The sequence below is a fragment of the Pinus tabuliformis genome, chromosome 9 (genome assembly GCF_031772625.1).
Source record: "Pinus tabuliformis cultivar Carrire ecotype Pingquan chromosome 9, CPIR1, whole genome shotgun sequence".
Classification (NCBI taxonomy): domain Eukaryota; kingdom Viridiplantae; phylum Streptophyta; class Pinopsida; order Pinales; family Pinaceae; genus Pinus; species Pinus tabuliformis.
In genome coordinates, this window is record NC_142307.1 from 786549024 (window position 1) to 786575601 (window position 26578).

Below are 26578 nucleotides of genomic sequence, written 5' to 3' on the forward strand. Positions count from 1 at the left end.
CTAAACACATATACATGGTTTATTAACATAAATAATATACCAATATAAATTTATCTTAAATAAAATATTTATATTTAAATAGATTTTTGTAATTAATAAATTATTATTAAATAATATATAAATTCACACTAATATTTTAAATTTAAACTTATATAAAATATGCTTAATCTTAAAAATTTTAAAACTAAAATACAAAATACAAAATCTAATATAATATAATGCGGAAACTCCTCAATACTTAAATAAAATATAGATTAAACATATATAAAATAATCGAATATTAAAACTTTCAAAACCAAAATATAAAATGTTTTTTTTGCTTTGTAATGATCAAAAAAGTTAACCTCTCACGGTGAAAAAGAAACTTTAATTGTCAAATCTCCCCTCAAAATTTGTCAAACCAACAGCCAACCTACTCCGTTCAACTTAACGAAAGTCCCTGTTGGCTCGCACCAAACCCATTGAGTCATAATCCCCACGTTGTGTACGCCATTCAAAGAGAACGGCGAAAATGGCCCAGCTGAAAATTGCGATGTGTAGAGATACACGACTTTATTTGTTCTTTAACAAATGGTGCATCTCTTCATCTGACTTTCGCTATTATTCTTCGACGGCATAAGCCTCTGCCTCTTCAACCGTGAACGAATAAATGAAAGAAGAATAATGAAACAACCCACCAACTCCTCCTGGCATCCGCAGTTGCAGAGTAAGTAAAACTATTCAGTGCATTTGGTTTCCCTGTACCCAAGCTGTTGATACATATCTTTAAATGTTCCCAAACCCAATTATTGAATATCTGAATTGCGCTTCTCGATGTGCCGCCTTATGTTTTCAACAGATTATATGATATGGGCTTTGCTTTCAATGAGTATCCGGAATTCTTGATTTTTCTTGCAATACTTCTCCATATTATCCTCGTTCCCAATTCTGGGTTCATGTGATAGCACCTGCCTCGGTACTGGCAGGCAGCTTTCTTCTTGAGCCTTGTGGGTGGTTCTTGTATCATGATTACTATATATGTGATGTTGTAATTCTCTGATTACAGTGACATATCTTTATATCTTTATGTTCGGATTTTGTTTTACATTAATATTTTCCGAAATTGTATGTTGCAAATAATCCCATATGCTTGTTAATGAACAGGATAGGGATGATTTTCAAGGCATTACCCACATAAACGTTTCACCAATTCAAATGATTTGGGACTCTGAATTGGGACTCAAGTCTTCACTTTCATTCCATAGCAACCTCACTTTGGTATTAACATCACTGACAGTTTAGGTATCATGCCTTGTGGGTTGTTTTTAGCTTGTGATTGGTTGTGTGCAATGGCATATCTCTATATTGAGATTTCTTGCTACATTAATAACCCCCCGAGATGTGAACAGAACTTCCTTACAGTGTGAGAGGGTTTATTTTTTGATAATGGGCAGAAATTAAGTACTTTTGCACATTTGCTGACCAGGAGATATCAGATCCTAATAAGAGCGACTGTGAAAAATTTTCCAGTCAGTGCCCAAACACAAAACATTTTCAACGTTGGTTTCTTGGTTGGAAGTTTTAGATAAGTAGCAGAAAAGTTAAAGCTGATATTTGAGTTTTGTCTGATTCCAATCATGGATGTGATCTGATAATTTTTGTTGGGAAATAACTGTACTGAGCACAGGAACCTATATGCTAAGATACAAACTCCATTTTCCGATAGGCACTGGAAAATATTCTTCCCATAAATGCTGGAAATTTTTGCAATCTAAACAGACACTTTTCCTGCACTAACACATAGAAAGGGTTTTCATAATGTGCTCGCTACATCCATGAAATAGAAAAACCTGGAGGAAACTGACTGCTTGATAAAAATCTAATTGGTTTTTTTGCTACACCTTTAAGGGCTGAAATGATTACATCTATGTAAACATCAAACAAAAATAAAGAACGTCAATCGTATGGGATGTCCAAGAGGCTTGAAGGGATACCATTCATGGTTTGCAAACCAATTCTGACAAACAACAATAAAATAGGATAAAGTGCATAGGTGCACTGTGTATGGCATCCATTCAATTTTTATTACTTCACTGAGAGAAGCAAGTTGCATTCTACAGCCAGGATGACAGGGAATGGTTTGTGGGGGTGGAGGTGATCCATCAACTCTTTGTGCGAGTGTCCATGTAAAAGTGCATTGAGTCTGGATGGTGCAGCATTGGGTGCATTGAAAATTGACACTAGCCCAGACCCGTTGAAACCCAGGTCTGATACGCACCTTGACAAAACCCAGGTCTGATACACACCTTGAGGTTACAATGCTCGAGGATGCATATCTTGAATTCATACAAATGGCCTCGCTATCAAATATTAGAACTTGAGATGTGCAACATTGAGCTTCACAATCTTGAGGTGCATTTCAGACCAAGGTTTAGATGGATCTGGGTTAGTTTTATTCAAGGAACAATTTCTTCGAACACTGATGATCTAAGAAATTGATTGCGATGAAGATTGAGAGATTGGCAACCAAAACTCAAGGAATTAGAAATTCACCAAGGGTGATACTTTAGCTTTTCAAAAGCCAAATGGAGCAGAAGGCATTCAATTCACTAGTAATATAAAAGGAACAAGTCTTACACTCGGTGGTAATCAGGCAGCTCTTGCATTGTTGTTTGTAGAACATAAAATTCAAGGTAACTAGAATACATCAAAGAGGGGTCTTCAAGTTAATAGATATGTTAAAGTTGGATGCTGAAATTTTGTGTTCAGAATATCAGTTGAGAGTGAGGATTGCATTCTCTCAACTTTTAGTAATAAGCTTACATTACGCTGTTTTTGGAACGCATGGTTTTATAGCATATCTCCTTTTGCAATTTCTCTACCCATGGGTCCTTCCCAATATAAGTATCCCTTAGCAAGTTACATGGGATTGGAAGCAATTTACAAGGTTGGTTGACATTTACTCAATTATTTAGCAGAATTCTTGGAAGAGAACAAAAATTCTCTTGTGCAATTCTGTAAACTAGGATCATTCACTTTTGTAAGTGATAATGGTTCAGTGTACCTTGGCTCTCAATGGTCATGTCTTTCATTTATTATCTCACTTTTCAGTATAGTCTGGTTAGTCTTATATCTCACGAGCCCCTGGAAAGGGGACTGGTATTTTGGTAACTTGCAAATCAACATTTTGCAAATGGTCTTTCTTTTTAGCAGGATTTTTGTCAACATACTTACAAGAACACAATTCTTGAAAAATATGAAATTGTTTTAAAAAATTTATCCAGTTATATTTGTGTTTCATGAAGATGATTTTTTTAATCATAACAGCAAAGATTTGTTTTAAAAATCTGTGTTTGGGGACATGACCATACATCAAAAGTTACAAAATTTGAAGCTCCTGCTTCCGCAATCTTCAAAACAGTACTTCTCATAGTCTAGCAAAATCCTACAGTTACCTACAACACTGCTGTAAGGGAATACTAGAGTGAAGCCATATTTGCCAGAAAGAGGCCAAAATTTTTATGCATCGAAAAAACATACTAACTAGGCTTTGGAAGCGGAGATATCCTCTTGACCCAGGGTAGAGTCGTCCAAAAGAGGCATCATTTTGTTTATTCAGGCAAATTTGAGCAGACAGGGCTGAGAGAAACCTCCAATGAAGAAGTACTAAGTTGCAGTCGACTAGGAGATTCTTGAAAACCACCACTTGTGGACGAAGAGAGCTAATTTCATCTTACATGCTTTGGATCTTAACTCTGTGGTCTACTAACAGGTCCATTACCACTATTTCATAAAGATGATTTCAATAAAATTAGAAAAATTATATTCATTTTACAGCAATTGGATAACATGGTAAATCACACCACAGTTTTAAATCGTTGATGTATAAATGAAAATGTCATCTTTTCGGTGTTTATACAACAATTTTATATGCCGCCTAAGGGAAAAAGACGCATAACTAAACATTTATTAGAATGAGGTGGTTCTTGAGGCATAGTGACATTTCTCTATGTACACTGAGTTTTGGGGATGGGGTAACAGGTATAGATTTCAGTGACAGTTGGAAGGCACCCCAAATTCCAAGGAATGAGAGGACAAGGATTACAAAAGGAATTTGAAATTTTTAAAAATATTCAAAAATTTTAAAACACAGATTTTGGAACATAGGACTATGATACAACTCAACAAAAGTAGCAATTTCTCTATAAAAGGTCTGAAAAACCATGTCTGTGTCGGTATTGTAACTTTGAAAAAATGAGTAGATATAGGGGTCAAGAACTCCAAGTCGTGGCTCAGATCTTCATATCACTGTAGAATCCAAAACATACTTGTGGAAGTGCATTTATTAAACCATTTCTCAAAGGAATAATAGAATGGGTGATGGATGTGATATTACAGATCTGAGAACCCTAAATAAATCAGGAGAAAATCCCCTCCAGTAGTATTCCTTGCTTAAGGTAAGGTGGATAGAGATATGCTAGAATTCATTCATTTAGCAAATGTGACTGAATATGGAAAGTGATTCAGTTTGACAGACACAATAGTTGCTACTGGGAACTCTTCAGTTCATTGTACAGTTGGATATGCCTGTGTGATCTACCATTATACAATTACGAATTAAAAGAATGTTGAATGAATTGATTAACCTGGAGCAAACAGCTCAATGATAATACAAAGATATTTACAATAATAGAAACATCAGGTTTCTATGTAGAATATAGAACAAACAGTTTCATCTAAGAAACTGCTAAAAGAAAAAATAGAAACAGCTAAAAGACTGAGCATTACTAAATAGAGATATATTCTAATACCCTCCCTTAATGCTCAATCTATTTACAACACCAATAGACCCGCGAAATTTTACAAATTTATCAGGACCAAGAGGCTTGGTGAAAATATCGGCGGGCTGCTCTGTTGTGGGAACATAGTGCAACTGAACTGAGCCGTCTTCAACCAGCTGTCGAATGTAGTGGCAGTGAGTTTCCACATGCTTTGTTCGTTCATGAAAGACTGCTGGTTATAAATATACTTCCACGGGTTTGACTTATAAATCCACGGGTTTCAAAACTGTATATCCTCGGGTACATAATCCACGATTTTGACAGCGTTTAACAGTAGTTAAAAAAATGACAGATGCCCGCAGATCGATTTTTCAAACCACAACTCCGATTTTCAAACAAACAAATGAGATTTGAGAGGAAAACACCTGGATCACAAATGCTGAGAAATTCCACGGTGTGGTCGAGTAGCCGCCTGGTGAAGAAGAAGATAGCCGGATCCGCGATTCCAAGCAAAACTGGCCAGCCAAAAAAATCCCGCTCCCACGAAAACAGTCACCGCCACAAAGTTATTTCTTTAATAAAATGATCATGCAAGAGAAGAATCCATTTCTGTATCGAGATGGATGACTGTAAGCTTTTATCACAGCGAGCAAAGCCGAGGCTAAGACTCAGTGAAGGCTGCCTGGCTTACAGAGGGCTCGACCTTAGAAAGGACTCAAGAGATTTCGGTGCAAAGAGAATTACTGTTCAAGAAAAAAAATCTCTTAACCTTGCTCTGATACCATAAAAGAATGTTGAATGAATTGATTAACCTGGAGCAAACAGCTCAATGATAATACAAAGATATTTACAATAATAGAAACATCAGGTTTCTATGTAGAATATAGAACAAACAGTTTCATCTAAGAAACTGCTAAAAGAAAAAATAGAAACAGCTAAAACACTGAGCATTACTAAATAGAGATATATTCTAATACGAATAATTACCTCTTTTATAATCTGGTTTTCACCATGCGGTTAATGATTTAGTGCTGGTAATTGCCTGCAAATACTGTCAAGGAAATAGCTGATCTCAGCATTGTTGAAGATGATGACAGAATTATAGCTGCTATGGCATTGAAAGTTTATTGTATAGAGGTTGATCCAGGACTGCCCAAATATAGGTTTTATAGAAATTTGTAGTTGCATCGAGAATCATGTCAATATTTCCAACCGATTCAACAGCTCAAAATATTAAAAGCAGCCAGGCAAACATATGATGAGATGAACAAACAAAAAACATAATATTCAGATGTAAGCTCTTTTAAGAAGGATGTAATGGTGGAGAGACATCAACGGCTTTCTTAGTGTAGATAAAACGTCCAATGGGATCTGTAGCATATATATCAATCATCCCACTCACGAGGAACACCTACAATCAGACCTCAAGTTAGGCTAGACAGAAATTGTTGATGCTGCTTGTCATGTGCTGTCATATTCAGCCAGACTGTACACTGCTTCAAAAAACTTCTGATCTGTGCTCATTCGCACCAGAACGTCTTCTTGCTGATATCATTAATAGTTCACTATGTAGATTGAGCTTGAACCCTATTCCACATCCACCATGACTGATATATTTTGGATTTGGAGCCCTAATGACAAGGGTAATATATCTGCTGCCAGATTTGAGTCCATGTGACCTGAGAAAAAAGGGGTAGCGTCTCTAAATCTGCAATGTGAACAACGTGCCATATATAGCAAAGAAAGAGGGAGCACTCCATATATATGTAAAGTCAACCCTCCAAAGATCACTCCTCAAGGCAGAAAAGGCCCACATATGCTAGGACGTCCACACAAGAAGATATTAATATAGCTGTTATACCTTCCTCCAGGAGATGTATGATGGTTGACCTCATATAACCTCTGAAAATAAACAACCATGTGAATCCAAAAGCGTATAGATCAAACTACAGAAATATATGAGCATCATATTGGACTGATCCAGGAATAAATGCAAAACAAGGTCCCACTACCTCCAATTATGTGAATGACTAGCCCCTCTGAGAATGTCAGACCAATGCCAAACTGTCCAAATCACTAGAGCGTTTCATAGACCAAGTAAATATACCATGAAAATTATCAAAATATCAATGAAAAGTATGCAACATTACGGGTGCAACAATAGACGAGCCTTCAAACATAACAATCCAAAAAGAGAAAGTGAGTCTTCTCCAACAAAAGCACTTACTGAATCAAATAATAGTACTATCTCCAAGCCAAGCACATGGTTGCAAACAAAGTTGTCATAACAGGAAGATCTTCATGAAGGTGTGTACCTCTAATCCATCCAAAGCCATATGTACCATGCTGCGAACACATCCATTGTGATAAAAATCACGAGTTACCCTTATGAAATATTAGGGGGTATTAGGCTGGGAGACATGAATTGGTAATGTCAACGTGTCTACAAAATCCTTAAATGACTTGAGAGTAAACTAAAAGGAGGACTCAGGCTGGGGGAAAAAGTTTTGAAAGGAGACTGGAATGGCAAAGCTCTTGAAGGTCCCTAATCTTAAAGCTATGATACAAATTGATATATTTACAGTCCCAACAATGGAAAGATATTGACATACTAGTAAAAGCCCGAAAGAGAAGTATGCAAGCATAAAGAGTGTTGCTGAAGCTATACACATGTTGTACATTGATTTGTATTAGATGTATAGGATTATAGAACTATAGGAGAGTGATGATCTTTGACAAAGCCTCCAATAAACATTAATAAAGTAGGTGAGTGATTCATTTGGATCAAGTCACCCAAAATGATAAAAGATAATGTACAAGTGTACTGAAGTAAACTATAGAAATGCTTGCACGTGTTCACTAGACTAGTTGTCATCAAAAGTTTCCCAAGGTACCTTATCAACTCCCATGATTGGAAACTACAATTAAAGAGGTTCATCTAGAAATTGGGGATAATTTCTTCCTAAGCAAGGAGGAAATGATAAGTACCTTCATATATTTGCTTTATATCTGAAGTACTCATTGCAGTGTACAATACATTTTATGTATTTTCAACTGCCCTAATTGTATTAGTATATATTTGACTAATTCCACTTCATCCATACAATAGGAGACTATATGGAGTAGAATAGGCCACATCAGGATATGAAGTGGAACATCATGCATGATATCATAAGACATAAATGATATGATTGGAGCAAGAGAAGAATAATTAAACAATATTCATTTAGTGATCCATGACAGCGCCAAGTACATGCTTGAAGAATAGGAGATAGTATTCTTAAATTTCATTGAATCTACATAGAAGAGGAGGTCCTTTAAATGGCGAGAAGAAATCTTTGCATCAATGTTATCAGAACCGAAGCAGAAAACATTGTGGATCGGGAACTAGATGGAACCGGACCGGAATTGGTAAAAAACCAGATCAAAAAACCGGTTGACCAAAAACACACAAAATATTCATTTTTTAAAGAAAAACATATATAATAATGTGCATCCATATGAATCAAAACCATTTATACACAAATATGCAAAAGTTTTTATTTATATAGCAAGTAATAGTGAATATAACCAAAATAATGCTTAGCACAAAACATTGCTGAACCAAAATACATCAAGAAGTAGGCTCTAAATGGCCTCTATAGTCTAAAATAGCATGATACTACAATACTATAGCTACGAGTGCTAATTGTCATCATTAGAATCATCCTCCTCCTCATCCTCATTTGTAGAATGAGTAGCCTCCAAGTCTGTAGTGGGATTGCGACTTGATTCCCCTGGCCCTGAAGGTGGTACCTGTGATATATCTCCCCTCCCTCTGCAACTTGTGGAGGTGGGTCTGTGTCCAACTAAGAATGGTCTTCATTGTCAAATGCTAGTTACTGACTCTCCAAAACTCATTCAGATGTTGGATCAAAGTTACACAAGACTATGTTGCTTGATTTAGGGGTTTGTTCAACGATTGGTTACGCCTCAAACTAATATTGTATTGAACATAAACCATATCATTCAACCACATTTGCTCCAAATGGTTCCTCTTCTTAGTGTGTATATGCTCAAGCCTCAAACACACTCCAATTCCGCTCACACCCTGAAGCACTACATGCTTAGCTCAATATTCAAATTGCAAATTTTTGCATTCAAGGCATTGACTACCAAATTGTTGCCACCAATACGTTGCAAAAAAGGTGGAAAGCAAAGAAGTATTAGCAAATGACTGAGAACTTGGACTCAACAATTACAATGAGTAATATAATTTACAAATTTACTTTGGGGATCCCTTGCTCTATTTATTATAGCCATAGACATGCCAAAGGTACCGATGCTCTCACTGAAATTCAAGAGCTCGGTATGAATCTGATCTTGAATCTTGGGATCTAGGACCATGCGCTCAATGCATCTATACAATCCCCTTAGGACCTCCCTAGCTTCCTCCAAATTTGTAGTGTAATGGTACCTTCAAAGTTCAAAAAACAAAAAACTATTCATCAATCGGTTTCGAATATTTGGTAAAACTTTTCTAATTAATAATGAATGACAAAACTTATAAACATTGAAATCCAAAATTACATACCTTGGATTTAAGTAGTAGCCAGTTGCATGTAAAGGTCTATGGAGTTGTTTGTTCCATCTTTCATCAATGATTCTCCATAGAAGAAAGTACTTCGTCCTTCTATCCCGATATGCTGACTTTATTTTTTCTTTGGCCTGGTCAATGGCCTCATAAACAAAACCTATGAGTTTATCACCATTCACCATCTGCAACACTCTCACAAGAGGCTCACTAAATAGCACAATCTTGTTTGCTTTCAACCAATTTTTTTTGTCAAACACTTGGTTAACCATCTATTTCCCTTCATCCTTTTTGCTCCACCGAGATTCATTCCATTCATCACAAGAAACCATCTTCCTCAAGTTGGATTTTTGCTTAGCAAGGAATTGCAATGGAAGAAAGTTTGTTGCAAATCGTGTAATGGCTGATTGAACAAGCCTTCAGTGTGCTTTTTCGTAAGGTTCAAAACCCATGAGTGGTTGTAGATGTATCTAGTTATGGATTTTGCTTCTTCCACACACTTCTTCACCCACTCAATTTTGCCAATATCCTCAAGCATGAGGTCCAAACAATGGGCTGCACATGGAGTCCACTAAATGGTGGGGTGTTTTTCCTCCAACATCTTTCTAACTACAACATAGTTGGAGGCATTATCTGTGATCACTTGTACAACATTGTCAACCCCTACTTCCATAACCACTTCATCTAAAAGATGAAATAGTAATTGTGCATCCTTCACCTGATCAGATGCATCAACAAATTTGAGAAACATAGTACCTGTTGGACAAACAATTAAGAAATTTAAAATGGTGCGAGATTTGTTATTAGTCCATCCATTAGACATAACTGTGCCCTATTTTGGTTCATAATTGCTTGAACTTTATAAGGCACTCTTATATTCTTTGGACTTCAATTTGTAAAAGTGGCCCCCTAATATCATGAAAGCTAGGGCCTTTGTAGCCTGGTCCACAGGAAGCTATAACATCAATCATAGGTTGATAATATGTGGAATTAGTGGCATTAAAAGGTATGTCTACATCATACCACCATCTAGCAATGCATTCATATGCAACCTCCTTCTATATCTTCTTCCATTTAGCATCAATGATGGGCTGAGAACTAGGGGTGGTGCAGGGTACAAAGAAAGAGTCAATCTTTTTATGGGTCAGTGCTCTCTTCAAAGTAGTTGAACTAGGGCCAAAAGTATGATGATGAGGATCATCTCCAACTCTAACAGGGAAAATAGAGGAATCTTCAATGTAGAAATTCCCACCTGTAGATCACCTGGTAATGCAATATACTAAAGCAAAACACTTGATCTACTTCTACAAACAATTTAGCGGAAGCTTAATTGAACATGAGCAACATCAATAAAAACACATATAACTGATAAGAAGGAATCGATCACACATAACACAGAAGATATAACCCGGGGAAAGCCTCAGCCTAAAACCCCAACTCTGTATTATCATACAAGTGGAAATATAGCCAATATTACAAAAAGAATCAGCTCAAAAGCTATCTTGCTCTCTTTGCAATACCTCTGCTGCTCATAGACAGTCAAAGGCCTCTATCTAACCTCTGTTCTGCCCTCTAAGCCTCCTATTCCTTTCCGCAATTTTGATTGGAGTCCAGTGCAGCCACTTGTGTGAATTGGCCTCTTCACACACTCACTAATCTCTGATCCAACTACACAGTCCTGAAGGAGATAAATCCTTCTCATGGATGAGCTTCCTTTATAGGAAAAACATTCATCCAACTGATAGTACACTGTCCCTTCTCTGATTTCAACTGGGCCTCTATCTGAACTGACATGCATGAGTTATTCATGAGAGAATATTCAGTTATCTAAAGAACAACAGTTATATGCAAGCATGCATTAACTAACTGAACTTACTTAATTTAAACAAACTGTTTAAATCAAATATAACTGGACTTGACTCAGTTAACAGAGCCAAATAATTACTACTCAATATAGAACTCATCCTTATCTCTTTAACTTATGGATAAATTCCTCAATTAATAGAGAAACTGTTGCATGTCCTCACATAGACTTTATGTTTGAATTTCCACAACTAATTAACTCATGGAGAATTAATTAATTTATTTTCAAACAGCTGTTAAGTTCAAATTCGAATTTTACTTCCTATTTCTAGTCCAGGGACTGACTAAAATAGGAATCCATACTGAACTGCTAAAAATAGAATGCTATTTTTAGCACTTCCATTTTTCATTCCCTGTTGCCCAATCCAACACTGGTACTCAAACTGCTATTTATAGTAGTGCTATTTTTAGCATTTCTTGTTGCCATTTTCAACACTCTTTCTCAACAAGAAAGGCTTCAACTCGAACTCGATCTTGTACCTTTGGAATGTTCTGCATGCAACACTCCTACCAAGTGTGGTTGCTCCAGCAACTCTTGGAGCAAAAAAAACTCCCAACTGATCTCTTTGTTGGGCTAGAAACATACTCTGATGCTGAAGCTCTACCTACTGCTGACAAGTGCTCTCTCTCTGACCTTTGAGCTGCTGCAACACTCCATGCATCTCGCACCGTTGCACACCTCTTTGTGCCATCCTGCACTGGTGCAACACTTATGTTCCTCTTGCATTGTTGCAGCCTGCTAGCTCTACATAGTCCTGGGACTCCTGCACTGTAGCTCTCTCTGCCACTCCATCCGCATCTGTCTCTACCCAATCAGTCAGTCGTGCTACTCCTCATCGGGGCTCCTGTAGCAAAGTTGAATCAAAGAGGTTGGGCACCTCAAGGATCTTGCCCCTTCTCCTTGGGACGATCACTCCACATCGCCCCACCTCTTACCTGGAGGTATGGCTGCATGTGATCCCTCTGCCCTCCTGGCTCGAAGTTTCCCCTTACTGGAGGTCTTTGCATGAGTGGATGCCTCCACTATGTCTCCTCTCGGCTTCCCCAGTTGTGGCTGCTCCACAACCTCCTGAAGCTACTTCACCAATTGTGGCTCCTCCACAATTGTCTGAGACTTCTTCCGGCGTTGCATGTTGAGAGGTAATTTACTCTCCCTCTCAACCACCAAGTATCTAACCTTTGCCTTGCTCCTCAAGGCTTTGCATGCATCTTGTATCTCAAGTGCATACAGGGTCTTGGCTAGCACACCAATCTATTTCATTTTTCCCGCCGTCACGAATTTTTTTGGAAAAAGCGCTGATTTTAAATCAGCGATATCTCCTTCATCTGAACTCCGATTTAGCCGATTTTTTTTTGAATTTGGGTCTTTTTCCGCAAGGAATCCAGATCTGCTATTTGTTTATGAAAATTTTGCACAAAAATTTTCAGATCTGCTATGAAAACTCGTGGCCCAATTTTTTTTTTTTACTTTGAATTCTCTTCTTCGTATACTGTTCTCCGCTTTGATCGCCTTTGCTCTGATACCATGTAGAATTTTTCTACAAATCAACTAGCTGTGATACCATGTAGAAATTCCCACTGTAGATCTCCTGGTAATGCAATATACTAAAGCAAAACACTTGATCTTCTTCTACAAACAATTTAGCGGAAGCTTAATCAAACATGAGCAACATCAATAAGAACACATATAACTGATAAGTAGGAATCAATCACACATAACACAGAAGATATAACCTGGGGAAAGCCTGAGCCTAAAAACCCAACTCTGTATTATCATACAAGTGGAAATATAGCCAGTATTACAAAAAGAATCAACTCAAAAGCTATCCTACTCTCTCTGCAATACCTGTGCTGCTCATAGACAGTCAAAGGCCTCTATCTAACTTCTGGTCTGCCCTCCAAGCATCCTATTTCTTTGCGCAATTTTGATTGGGGTCCAGTGCAGCCATTTGTGTGAATTAGCCTCTTCACACACTCACTAACCTCTGATCCAACTACGCAATCCTGAAGGAGATAAATCCTTCTCATGGATGAGCTTCCTTTATAGGAAAAACATTCATCCAACTGATAGTACACTGTCCCTTCTCTGATCTCAACTGGGTCTCTGTCTGAACTGACATGCATGAGTTATTCATGAGAGAATATTCAGTTATCTGAAGAACAACAGTTATATGCAAGTATGCATTAATTAACTGAACTTAATTTAAACAAACTGTTTAAATCAAATATAACTGGACTTGACTCAGTTAACTGAGCCAACTAATTACTACTCAATATAGAACTCATCCTTATCTCTTTAACTGATGGATAAATTCTTCAATTAATAGAGAAACTGTTGCATGTCATCACATAGACTTTATGTTTGAATTTTCACAACTAATTTTTTTTAACAAAGACGGATAATGTATTTATTGCCAAAAGTGGAGCAAGCTCCTATTACAATCGACAGTAGCTTTTTAAAACTGAGCAATGAGAATGAGCTGATGGTAGTCCCTTCTCCTATGCTTATATTCAAAAGTTCTTTGGCTATTCTTATTTTTTGTCTTACATTTTATCTCAGGGAGAGCAAATTATGCAACCTTTTCCTTATGCTTTTCTTTTTGCTGTTCCTTAAGTTTGTTGTTCCTTTTGCTATTATTCGTTCGCTTGTTGTTCCTTCGGCCTGCTGTTTTTTCGGTTGCTGTTCCTTCGGATGCTGTTCCTTCAGCCTGTTGTTCCTTCGGAGTGCTGTTCCTTCTGTTGCTGTTCCTTCGGCTTGTTGTTCCTTTGGACGCTGTTCCTTCGATCTGCTGTTCCTTCACCCTGTTGTTCCTTCGGCTTGCTGTTCCTTCGGATGCTGTTCCTTCTGTCGCTGTTCCTTCGGCTTGTTGTTTCTTCAGATGTTGTTCGTTCTGCTGCTGTTCCTTCCGATGCTGTTCCTTTTGATTGCTGTTCTTTCTGCTGCTGTTCCTGAATCTGCTTGCTGTTCCTTCTGCTGTTGCTACTGTTCCTTCTTCTGCTGTTCCTTCTGCTTGTTGTTCCTTCTGATGCTGTTCCTTATGCTGCTGTTCATTCTGGTTGTTGTTCCTTCTGCGGCTATTCCTTCTGCCATCTACTGCTGTACGTTCTGGTGCTTGTTTCTTCTGCTTGATAGTCCTTGTGCTTGTTGTTCCATCTGCTTGTTGCTTGGCTATCCTGAATGTGACTTTCAAGGTACCAGATACCACTCTCCCTTTGAAAAGCAGATCTACCTTCTGTAGATTGTCTAAGGCAAAGGATGAATCGAGCAGGGTCCTCCATTAAGGCTAAGGTTACCTTGAGGCAATAGGCAGGCTTTCTTTGCCAGCGAGTCTGCTTGTTTGTTTAAATCTCGCAGAATATGATATGAGTTGACTATGTCAAAGTCTTTCAAAGTGTTTTGAATTCTCTGCAAGGTTTTGTTTAAAACTGGGTTACTAAAGTAATCTTCGAAGTTTAAGAGCTTTATTAGAAGCTCTGAGTCTCCGAATATTTGGATTAATTTGTAATCTAACTCCTTCGCAATTTGACACGCTTTTAGGAGGCTGTAACTCTCTGCTTGATTATTCGAACTTGTGCCTAGGCCCCAACTGAAATTGGTTTTTTCCGATCTGTCTAGGGAAAGAATCAATCCCCCTGCGCCTGCAGTGCCTGGATTCCCCTTGGATGCTCCATCAAAGAAGATAGTGGCTTTTGGGGTCTCCTGCCACCACTTAAGAAAGTCACTTGCAGTGAGACGCAGTCACCAAGTAGGATCTTTCGTCGGTTTGTTGATTGAATCTTTCCTTTCTCCTGGCACGCAGGGTCCTAGCCATGCAGGGACTTCTGCAGATAATATAAAGGCAAAAGCTGATTTATTTATTATTTCCAACAATAGAGGTTTTACTTTAGCAGCCACTTCCACTGATTTCGGGATCCTGTTGTTAAAAACGCACTCATTTCGAGCCAACCACACTTTCCACCAAAGGCATTTTGGAATAGCTTGCCAGATGTTTTTCCAGCCTGCATTTTTAGATTTTTTCTCAGGGTTTTGATCTGCCCAGGAGGTGTAGAGAGTAACAACTGAAATCTGGGAAGGGGTGGGTATGCTAAGTCCGTGTAGGACCATCTTCCAAACTTCTTGTGTGAAAACACAGTCAACCAATAAATGGTCAGAGGTTTCGATAGCAGAAGTGCAAAGGCAACATCTAATTGGCCCGTGGAAGCCTCTTTTATTAAGATTTTCTCTTGTTAGTGCCTTTTTATGCATGAGTAACCAAGTGAAGAAATTCACCTTTGGAAGGCAAAAGGGGGACCAAACGGATTTCCAGAGCTTCGGAGTCAGCAAAGATGCGTGTGTGGCTTGTAATGAGGAGAATCCTTGAGTTGCTGTATAAATTCCGGTTCTTCCCCACCCCCATTTATCTTTGGATGTACGATGGACTGGGGCGAGGCCAGAAAGTGCTGCACAGAGCAAGTTTTTTTGTGTTTCCAGAGGGTCAGGAACCCCTGGAAAAGTCCATCCTGCCCAATTCCCTTTGCTGTCCCAAGAACATATGTCTGCAAGCTGGAGAAGTCCTTTGTTCACTAGCCAGATTTTTAAATCGTTACAGGAATTTAGGGTGGCCAATGGGGCATTCCCTTGAATGGTGTCCTCCCAAAGTAATGTTCTCTGCCCATTACCCAGTATTTTGTATAAATGCTGCTGTATATGGTCGATGCTTCTTCTGACTAAATTCCATATTGCTTTTCTTGTTGGAGTAGAGGCAGTTGTGAGGTTTCTCAGGGAGCCTCCCTTTAGGTATTTCTTCCAGAGGATCTTGCTGACAAGATGATTTTTATTTGCATACAATTGCCATATGATTTTTCCACCAAGAGCCAGGTTTGCTAAGCCTGGATCCCGTATTTGTAACCCACCTTGCTGGAGTGGTCTATTCAGGATATCCCATCTTACCAAATGTAACTTGCTCTGATTGCCCTTGCCCCCATTCCATAGGAAGTCCCGAAGGAGTTTGGAGATCTGTTTAGTGATAGACTTAGGAGCTAGCAGAAGGGAAGACTGGAAGATGGGAAGGGCAGAGAGGACTGCCTTTATCAAAACCAACTTCCCTGCCTTTGTTAGCCATTGGCCTCCCCAATATGCTATTTTTGCTTTTATCTTGCTAATTACTTCAGTCCATAGGGAGGGAGGGTTTGTTCCCAAGGTTAAGGGAACGCCTAGATATTGATCTTTTCCCACTTGTCATACCCAGCGAATCCCAATATGCAGGCAATACGAAGGATAGTAGGGTGATCTACATTCTAGCCATAAGCCGCACTTTTTCTTTTATTGATCAAGGCTCCTGTGATTAAGCAGAAGTGTTGAAGGATTTCTTTGAAAGCCTTTGCTATCTTAATCAAGGCCCCTCCCAAAAGGAGAGAGTCATCTGCAAAGAGGGCGTGATTTATGGGGTCCACCCCTCTTGCTGCCTTGATACCTGGGATAGTGCCTACTTCCATTTCCATTGTTAGCTTTCTGTTGAGATTTTCTGTTTTATTAAATTTGGGAAAAATCTCATGTATGTGACAACAATAGGATTAGTTGCTATATTAGCTCCAGTATTTTTTGAGGAGAAGTTAATGTATCCTATATTTGTTGTGAGGGAATTTATGATTCAGTTTTATGCTCCAGCTATATAGAAATGTAATCCCGTAGAGGATTGGAAGAGTGTGTGTAGAGAAAATAGGGTGAGCTGAGAGTATGTGTGAAGAATTAGAATTGTTGTAATCTCCTTTGAATAATAAGATTGCCGATGCCTTTGTTCTGGTGGACGTAGCCCAGATTGGTTGGGTGAACCACTTTAAATCTGTGTGTTATGGTTTTGTGATTTTTTAATGTGCTGTGTATGTTTTTTGTTTAATTTAATTTCCGCTGCGCATTGTTAAGTCTAACAAGTGGTATCAGAGCGGTGCAGCGGAAGTGTGGAGGGCCCATAACCTACAGGACTCTGGTTGTGGAGCTGGTGCGTGTGACAGAGCTGCTGAAGGTGGAGTTCCGGCGATTGGTGCGGTTTCGGCAGAGACAGTCGCGCCAATTTCTCACAGTGAACGGGTTGGCGCGGTTTATTTTGGAACAGAAGCGCCAATTGGCGCGGATCCGAGTCTAATACTCGCGCCAGAGCTCTAATATCCTGATTGGCGCGGAATCGACGGGATTAAGAGCGCCAATTTTTCGTCACTTATACGGATTTTGCTCTGGCGCGGAGCATCTGCTGTCAAAGGAGCGCTAGGTAGTGGATTGTGTTTTAGGCGCGGGTTTTCCGCTGTCAAGGAGCGCCCGGTACATTTTCCCTCTGGTAAACCTGCAATTTTTTTGTTTTTTCTTTTAAAATTGTGATTACACGGTACGACAGAGGGATTTTTTAATTTGGAATTGGAGATTGTTTGATTGATACAACATGGCAAAAACTCAAAGTGCTCGTTTTGAGATCGAGAAGTTCAATGGCAAAAATAACTTCGAAATCTGGAAAGTGAAGATGCATGATCTGCTTGTGCAACAAGGCGTGGCGAAGGCGCTGTTGGGAAGATCCAAACAGCCTTACCCCATGACAGATGATGAATGGAATGAATTGGATGGAAGAGCTCTGAGCGGTATTCGACTGTGTTTGGCGGATGATGTTTTGTTTAACATCGTGTCAGAGAAAACTGCTGCTGGTTTGTGGACAAAGCTTGAGAAGCTGTACATGACAAAATCCTTGACCAATAGGATTCTTCTGAAGCGACAATTGTACAGTCTGCGCATGAAGGAAGGTACAGCTATTACTGATCATTTGAATGTCTTTAATACTCTCATGGTGCAATTAGAAAGTATAGAAGTAAAATTTGAATCAGAAGATAAAGCTATAACTTTATTATGCTCGTTGCCTGAGTCATGGGATCATTTTGTTACTTCTATAAGTCTAAGTATATCAGAAACCCTTGAATTTGATGATGTTGGAGCTTTGTTGTCCGAAGAGACAAGAAAGAGGTCAAATTCAGAAACCTCTACATCAGAAGCAATGATGGCTAGAGGTCGTTCTAGAGAAAGACGCTCCAGTAAGCACAACGACTCGCGTTCAAAATCGAAAGGGAAGAAGAGTAAGGTAAAGTGCTGGTTTTGTGGCAAATCGGGACATTTGAAGAAGGATTGTTGGAAGAGACAGCAAGCATCCAAAGAAGACTCTTCAACAGCGAAACAAGAAGCAAACATGACAAATACAGGTTCGGCATCCAAGAGAGGTATGAGTGATGAAGTGTTATTAGTTGATTTGTCTAGTCATGATCAACATTGGCTGTTAGATTCTGGTGCATCAAATCACATGTGTATTCATAGGGAATGGTTTAAAACTTATAAACCAATCAATGATGGAGTAGTTTACATGGGAAATGATGTCACATGCAACATTGTGGGAATTGGAACTGTTCAGCTTAAAATGTTTGATGGGACAAATAAAATTTTAACTGATGTAAGACATGTACCTGAACTAAGGAAAAATCTCATTTCATTAGGAGTACTGGACACAAATGGATATAAAACCTTTATTCAAGGTGGAGTAATGAAAATTTATAAAGGAATTTTACTAGTAATGAAAGCAAAGAAGGTTGGAAATCTTTTTCAGTTAGAAGGAAGAACAGAGTCAGATTATGTTTCTATAGTGTCTGAAAATGACAGTAATTCTATTCGTTTATGGCATCAAAGGTTGGGCCATATGAGCGAAAGAGGTTTAAAGATTTTATCTGATCGTAAGTTACTTCCTAGTCTAAAGTCTGTTAAGTTAGATTTCTGCAAACATTGTCTGTTTGGGAAACAAAGCAAGCAGAAGTTTCAAACTGGAAAACATACTAGTAAGGGAATCCTTGATTATATCCATTCTGATGTTTGGGGTCCGTCTCCTACAACCTCATATGGAGGTTCGTCATATTTTGTATCTTTTATTGATGATTTCTCTAGAAAAGTGTGGGTCTACATGTTAAAGAAGAAGTCTGATGTGTTTACAGTTTTCAAACAGTTTAGAGCATTAGTTGAAAACATCACTGGAAGAACTATTAAATGTTTAAGAACTGACAATGGTGGTGAGTTTACTTCAAAGGAATTTGATAATTATTGCAAGGAAGCTGGGATCGAAAGACATAAAACCACTGTGTATACTCCACAGCAAAATGGAGTTGCTGAACGCATGAATAGGACTCTTTTAGAGAGAGCGAGAAGTATGCTGAGTAACGCCAATTTGCAGAAGGAATTGTGGACAGAAGCGGTTGCTACAGCTTGCTATTTGATAAATCGATCACCATCAACTGCAATAGGATGCAAAATTCCTCAAGAGGTATGGAAAGGTCATCCTTGTGATTATTCTAAACTGAAAGTTTTTGGGTGTGATGCATATGCTCTAGTTCCAAAACATCAGCGTTCTAAATTAGATCCTAAATCAAAACGATATATCTTTGTTGGATATGGTGATGGGACTAAGGGATACAGATTGTGGGATCCTACTACTCACAAGATCATCATTAACAGAGATGTTAAATTTAATGAATCCTCACTTGAAAATTCAGATGTAGATGATAAAGTGAAACAGGATAATGTATCTAAGCTTCAACACATTCAATTTGAAACCAGTCCAAATATTGATGATGATCAAGATGAACATGGTTCAGATGTAAGTCATGAACAAGTTTCAGATGCAGGTCATGAACAAGTTTCAGATGTAGATCATGAACATGTTTCAGATGCTGATCATGAAGAAGTTCCTACAGATAATAATCAGCAAATTGTGGAAGTACCAGAAACATCTTTAAGGAGGTCCACAAGAATTAAACGTCCTCCTAGAAGGTATGATGATTATGTTACTTCAGTTGCTTTAACTGCTAACGATGATGAACCTTTGTGCTATCAGGAAGCTGTAGAAGGTTCTAAAAGTGAGAAGTGGAAAGAAGCTATGAAGGACGAGATGATGGCATTACACAAGAATGACACATGGGATCTGGTAGAACTTCCTAAAGACAGAAAAACTGTGGGATGTAAATGGGTGTACAAATTGAAAAAGGGTGTTGGTGGTTCGAAGGACAGGTACAAAGCAAGGCTGGTCGCAAAAGGTTTTTCTCAGAAAGTAGGCATTGATTTTCATGAGATATTTTCATCAGTTGTAAAAATTGTTTCAATTCGAATTGTATTAGCATTAGTTGCTTTGCTTGATTTAGAATTACAACAACTAGATGTTAAAACTGCATTTTTACATGGAGATTTAGATGAGGAAATTTACATGGAACAACCGGAAGGGTTTGTTCAAGATCGCAACAAGAAATTTGTCTGCAGGCTCAAGAAATCATTGTATGGTCTAAAGCAGTCGCCTCGACAATGGTACAAGAAGTTTGATTCTTTCATGTTGAGACAAAATTATATAAGAAGTGAATATGATCATTGTGTTTACTTTAAGAAATTAAGTAATGGCATGTTCATTATCTTAGTGTTGTATGTTGACGATATGCTTTTAGCAAGCAAAAGCATAACAGAGATCAACAGGTTAAGGGCTCAGATGGCTAGGACATTTGATATGAAAGATCTAGGAGCAGCAAGACAAATTTTGGGCATGGATATTTTCAGAGACATGAGTAATGGTAAGCTGTGGCTATCACAACAGAAGTATATTGAGAAAATACTCTTGAGGTTTGGTATGAACAATGTGAAGCCTGTTTCAGTCCCTTTAGCTTCCCATTTTAAGCTTTCTTCAAGTTTATGTCTTAGTACAAATGAAGAAAAGGAATATATGTCTCGAATTCCATATGCCAATGTAGTAGGTTGTTTAATGTATGCGATGGTTTGTACTCGACCAGATATTTCACATGCAGTTGGGGTTGTCAGCAGGTATATGGCAAATCCAGGAAAAGAACACTAGTCAACAGTGAAATGGGTGCTTCGGTATTTGAGAGGCACAAGTGATTATTGTATCACTTATAACAGAAGTAGTGAATTTGTTTGCAGATATGTTGATTCCGATTTTGCAGGAGATTTGGATAAGAGAAGGTCAACTTCAGGATATGTCTTTACTCTTGCAGGTGGAGCTATTAGCTGGATGTCAAAGCTACAGAATATTGTTGCTTTATCCACTACTGAAGCATAATACATAGCTGCTTCGCATGCTTGCAAAGAAGCGGTTTGGTTGAAAGGTTTGATTGGTGAGTTTGGTAGGTTACAGGACAACATCAAGTTATTTTGTGATAGTCAAAGTGCAATTCATTTGGCTAAGAATCCAGCCTATCATAGTAAATCAAAGCATATACCTATCAAGTACCATTTTGTAAGACAGGTTATCATTGAAAGGGGTGTTTCTCTTGAAAAGGTGCATACGAAGGAAAACTGTGCAGACATGTTCACGAAACCAGTTTTGTATGAGAAGCTACATTGGTGTCTGGCTTCTCTTGGCTTGCAGAAAAGATAAAAATAATAAATGAACAGGGTATCAGGCTAATTGTTGTCAAGGTGGAGATTGTTGAGATTTTCTGTTTTATTAAATTTGGGAAAAATCTCATGTATGTGACAACAATAGGATTAGTTGCTATATTAGCTCCAGTATTTTTTGAGGAGTTAATGTATCCTATATTTGTTGTGAGGGAATTTATGATTCAGTTTTATGCTCCAGCTATATAGAAATGTAATCCCGTAGAGGATTGGAAGAGTGTGTGTAGAGAAAATAGGGTGAGCTGAGAGTATGTGTGAAGAATTAGAATTGTTGTAATCTCCTTTGAATAATAAGATTGCCGACACCTCTGTTCTGGTGGACGTAGCCCAGATTGGTTGGGTGAACCACGTTAAATCTGTGTGTTATGGGTTTGTGATTTTTTAATGTGCTGTGTATGTTTTTTGTTTAATTTAATTTCCGCTGCGCATTGTTAAGTCTAACGCTTTCTGCTTAGGGATTTTGCCAACAAGATATAAAGAAAGGGAGACAATGGGCATCCTTGGTGTAGCCCTCTAGAAGCTTGGAAGAAGTCAGAAGGTCTGATATTGACTAGGGGGGCTATCCAAGGTCTGTGTGTGCAGGCTTTTATCAAGTTGACAAAATCAACACTAAAACCGAAGGAGAGGAGGATTTTATAGAGAAATGAGAGTTTAACTCGGTCAAGACTCAAAAGCATTTGACATATCTAACTTGATGAGCATACCTTTTTCCTTACGAGAGTGGCTAGAGTGGAGGGCTTCTTACACTTGGATCACATTGTCTGTGAGGTGCCTTCCTTTGATGAAACCGCCCTGCAGGGGGGAGATCAGGTTCCCTAGCAGAGGCTTGAGTCTATTGGCTAAGAGTTTGGCAAGGATCTTGTAGGAGGCATTGCAAAGAAAGATTAGCCGGAATCTGTCAAAAGTCTCATGGTTAACTTCTTTCTGGATAAGGGCAAGGAAGGTGGAGTGGGTGCACCCTCCCATTTTGGCTTTCTTTTGGAAGGCTTTTACCATTATGAGAAGATCGAGTTTTATTACATTCCAGCAAGCTATGTAGAAATGTATGGTGAAGCCGTCTGGCCCAGGTGCTTTATCCGGCTGCATTGACCAAATGACTTCAACTATCTCTTTTTCAGAAAAAGGCTTCATTAACCCAACGTTTACATCTACAGTGACAAGAGGGGGGATGTTTGACAGAAAGTCGGCAGCCAGGTCATCATCGGAAGAACCATCCTCCTGGAATAGTTTCTGATAATGGGTTGTGGCTGCCTGCTTTATGAGAGACTGTCCTTTGATAATTTCCCCCTCCCTGTTGGATATTTCGGAAATATGATTCCGAGAGAGACGGGCTCTGCATTGTCTATGAAAAAAAGCTGTGTTTCTGTCTCCAGCTTGGAGCCAGAGGCTGCGAGACTTAAGGCGCCAGTATTCCTCTTCTTGTCGAAAGGAGAGAAAGGAATTGAACTGGGTGTTCCGTTCGATGAGCAGCTGTGCTTTGGTGATTTCAGATCCTTCCATGCCTAATTGGATCTCAGCTAGACCTTGGACTGTCTTTTGTCTATGGCTCGAAGGAGTGGAAAGGGGTTTTTATTTTTGCCCAGACTTTTAATGCAGACTTAGTGTGTTTGAGTTTCTGTTCCCACATGAAGCTGGGGGATCCTTCAATTGGTTGTGCCCAAACATCAACCACTATGTCCATGAAGCCCTCTCTCGATACCCAAAGAGTGTTGAATCTAAAGAGAATAGGGCCCACGTCCTCCTCTTGCTCTATCAGCAGCGAGATGGGGTTATGATCAGATGTTATTTTGGGCAGGATTTTTGAAGAGATCAAGTGCTTCCCCTCCAACAGAGTACTTTGAACTATAAACCGGTCTAAACGGGCAGCAATGTTGGCATTACCAACTCTATTGTTGGTCCAGGTATAACGACCTTTCTTTGGTTTGTGGTCTAGAAGGTCCCATTTGAGAATCAGAGACTCCACCGAGGCATGGAAGGGATCTTTACCCCATACTCCGCCTTTTTATCATTTGGATCTAGAGTGATGTTGAGATCCGCTGCTAGAATGATGTTTTGGGGGGCATAGATTTCTAGGAAGTCTGAGAGAGAATTCCAGCAGTCCTTCTTTTCCAAAAAATTAACAGGAACATAAAGATTGAAGAGAGCTAGAGAAATCTTACTTGGAAGGTGAAGAAGATCTGTATATATCCAGTGTTGGGTTGCAAAGGAGCTTTTAAGCTGGAACTTATCCTCCGACCAAAGGGTTGCAAGGCCCCCTGAAGTACCTCTGGTGCTGACCGCTTTTCCTGAGTTCTTTTTCCATTTGGTTTGACTTAAAGATAGAAGAGCATCTTCTTCTATCTTTGTCTCTTGGAGCAAGAGAATGTCTGAGATTTCCATTCTTAATAAGTCTTTTACTGTTTCAGCTTTCAGTGGGTTTCCCAAACCCCTGCAATTCCAAGAGATAATCTGCATTATTTACTAGAGGGGGGCAATGCAGACCCACCCTTTGGGGGTCTGGTCCTTGTGTTCCTGCCTAGTGACATTTCGGTTGTGGACTGACTGCCCTGCATCTTTAGTCGCTCCGACTCTTCTTCTATGATCTCCTTGCGAGACTTCCTTGCCTTTTTGTTGGATTGCTCGAGGGGTTCATCTTCAGAAGAACCAGGACTATCTATCAGCTTTTGCTTTTTGGTCATTTCTGCATAAGAGGGTGGGGAAGTGACGCCTACTCGAGGGTCTTGCTTTTCCTATTGGATTGCATCTATACAGGGGGTTTCTGGGATGGCTTCTACAGTTTGTTCCTGAGATCTTGAGTTTATTTCTGCGTCTGCTATCTGATCCATATTCTGTTGCACCTCTCCCTCTTCAAGTTCTGGTTGGTCTTCTGGAGGGTTTAAAGCAGCAAAAGGATTTGTTGAGATGGTGGCCTTTGCTGTGGCTTGATCTTCGGTTAAACTCTTCCCAGCAGAGGGTCCTTCGGTCTCTGGATTCCCTCCTTTCCTTTTCGCTCTGGTGGTCTGTTTAGTAGTGGCGGTTTTTCTGGCTTGCATCCACTGTTCGCCCTTTTCTTTTTCAGATTCTTCCTCGATTTTCTTCTTGCAGTTTCGTGCGAAATGACCATAGCTGTGACAATGTCGGCACTTGAAGGGGAGCTGTTCATAATCTAGTTCCTGAATGTGAGACCAGCCAACTATGGTCAACTTGATCGCCTCAGGTAATCCTATCTCTAGATCGACTTCAACACATATTCTAGCACACGAATATTGTTCTCTCCTTTCAGCCCTATCAATGTATTTTCCTTAATGTTCCACCAAGACTTCGGGATGGGGAGACGCGGGTGCGGGGAGACGCACAAAGGGGACGTGTGGGAGTACCCTCAAATTTAAGGGAAATTTAGGGGGGACAGGGGGATGTCGGGGTATATAATTTTTTTCCTTTTATATATATATATATATATATATATCAAATTCATATTCTATAATGAAAGCATAAATACAATAATACATACATATTTGAATTAAATAATGAAATACATTGATCCATACTCATCATCCTTACTAATACATACATGATTCATTCATAGACCATGAGATTCAATAATGAAATACTCTGATCCATATTCATTATTCATTATTCACCATTCTAGAAACTACATTGATTTAAAATTTAAATTCATCGTTCTAGATTCTAATTGATTTAAAATTTAAATTCATCATTCATCATTCTAGAATCTAATTAGTACTAAGAAAAATAGACTATAATAGATACTGAAATCTAAAGTCTGGAATAGTAAATTGATATAGCTAAAACTCAAAAATAGTGGAGTGATGAATCTAAAAGTCACTCCAAAATACACAGAGGGCTTGGTGCTCTTGATTAAATACTAATTCCATACCCTTGTACATGACAAAATGCAATGGAAACATTGCAATCCATCGAATCCTGAATTCCTGAAAAACTGTTAAGTCTGCTGGATTTTGAGTGAGATCTAAAATTCTACTTTCTCCATATGAAATCCAATGAGGTTGGAACCACTCTCAAACATCTTGAGTCATTTCATGGTAATGTTAAAAATTTAAGTAAAAGGATGAAAATGAAAGATAAAGGAGAATGTCCCTTTTACTTTAAGAATTTAACATTACCATGAATTGCATAGCATTAGCAGGGAGATATGGTCAAATACTAGGTTTTCCATGTCATAAATCATTGTTTACAAGCAAATTTAAGGGGGGACGCAAAGCCCATTTTGATGGCGGACGCCTAGACGTCCCCCTTTTGGGGAGTCGCGTCCCCACACTGGGGAAATGTCCCCCCCGCGTCTCCCCGCATCTCCCCGAAAGGGGGACGTGGGGAAATGTTTCCCCAGAGGTTCCCCTGTCCCAGTGTGTGGGGTCCGAGGGGTGCGCGCACCCGACCCTGGGGGATGTGTCCCTGTGGAACACTGATTTTCCTAATTTGTTCTTGATTGTTTCCATAGATTCCGGGTTCCAATATTGAAGAGGAAGATGAGGTAACTTTACCCAGACAGGGACGACTGAAGGAGTGTCCTGGGAAGGATCAAAGTCCGGCGTCCATTTATTCAGATAGAGCCCTTGGGGGCCCATGAAATATGGACTGTTTCGGAAAATGAGATCTCGATCCTCTGCTGATTCGAAAACAAAAACATAATAACTCTGCCTACCATGTGGCTTCGTATTCCTTCAGAGACAAGGGGCCTCCAGTTTCGCTGGACCCATCCATCAATAGCTTTGGGAGAGGGCCAGAGACCCGTGAATTGTCCAATGAGCCCACGTTCAGCTAGGTTCAGCGCAGTCCAGCACGGGTATTCCGCAGGCAGCTCTACCGAAGGGATGGATTCGGCTTTCTTAACAAATTTCTGAGGTTCGAGCTTGCTTTCCTCTTGCCACAGGTGGCTACCATCTCTGAAGGCGACAATCTCAGGAGGGGGGG

General features: G+C 39.2%; 1 protein-coding gene across 3 annotated transcripts in view; it reads left to right on the forward strand.

Moving 5' to 3' along the window:
- Positions 1–539: 539 nt before the first annotated feature.
- The window catches only part of LOC149151091 (putative serine/threonine-protein kinase), a 226933-nt gene continuing 200894 nt past the window's right edge, over positions 540–26578 (forward strand). For 2 of the 3 annotated variants that reach the window (XM_089437819.1, XM_089437825.1), the window contains exon 1: positions 541–706. The gene's annotated coding sequence lies outside the window, so the exon portion shown is untranslated. Of the gene's footprint in view, positions 707–26578 lie in introns of all 3 variants that reach the window. The other variant, XM_089437821.1, reaches the window with a different exon arrangement.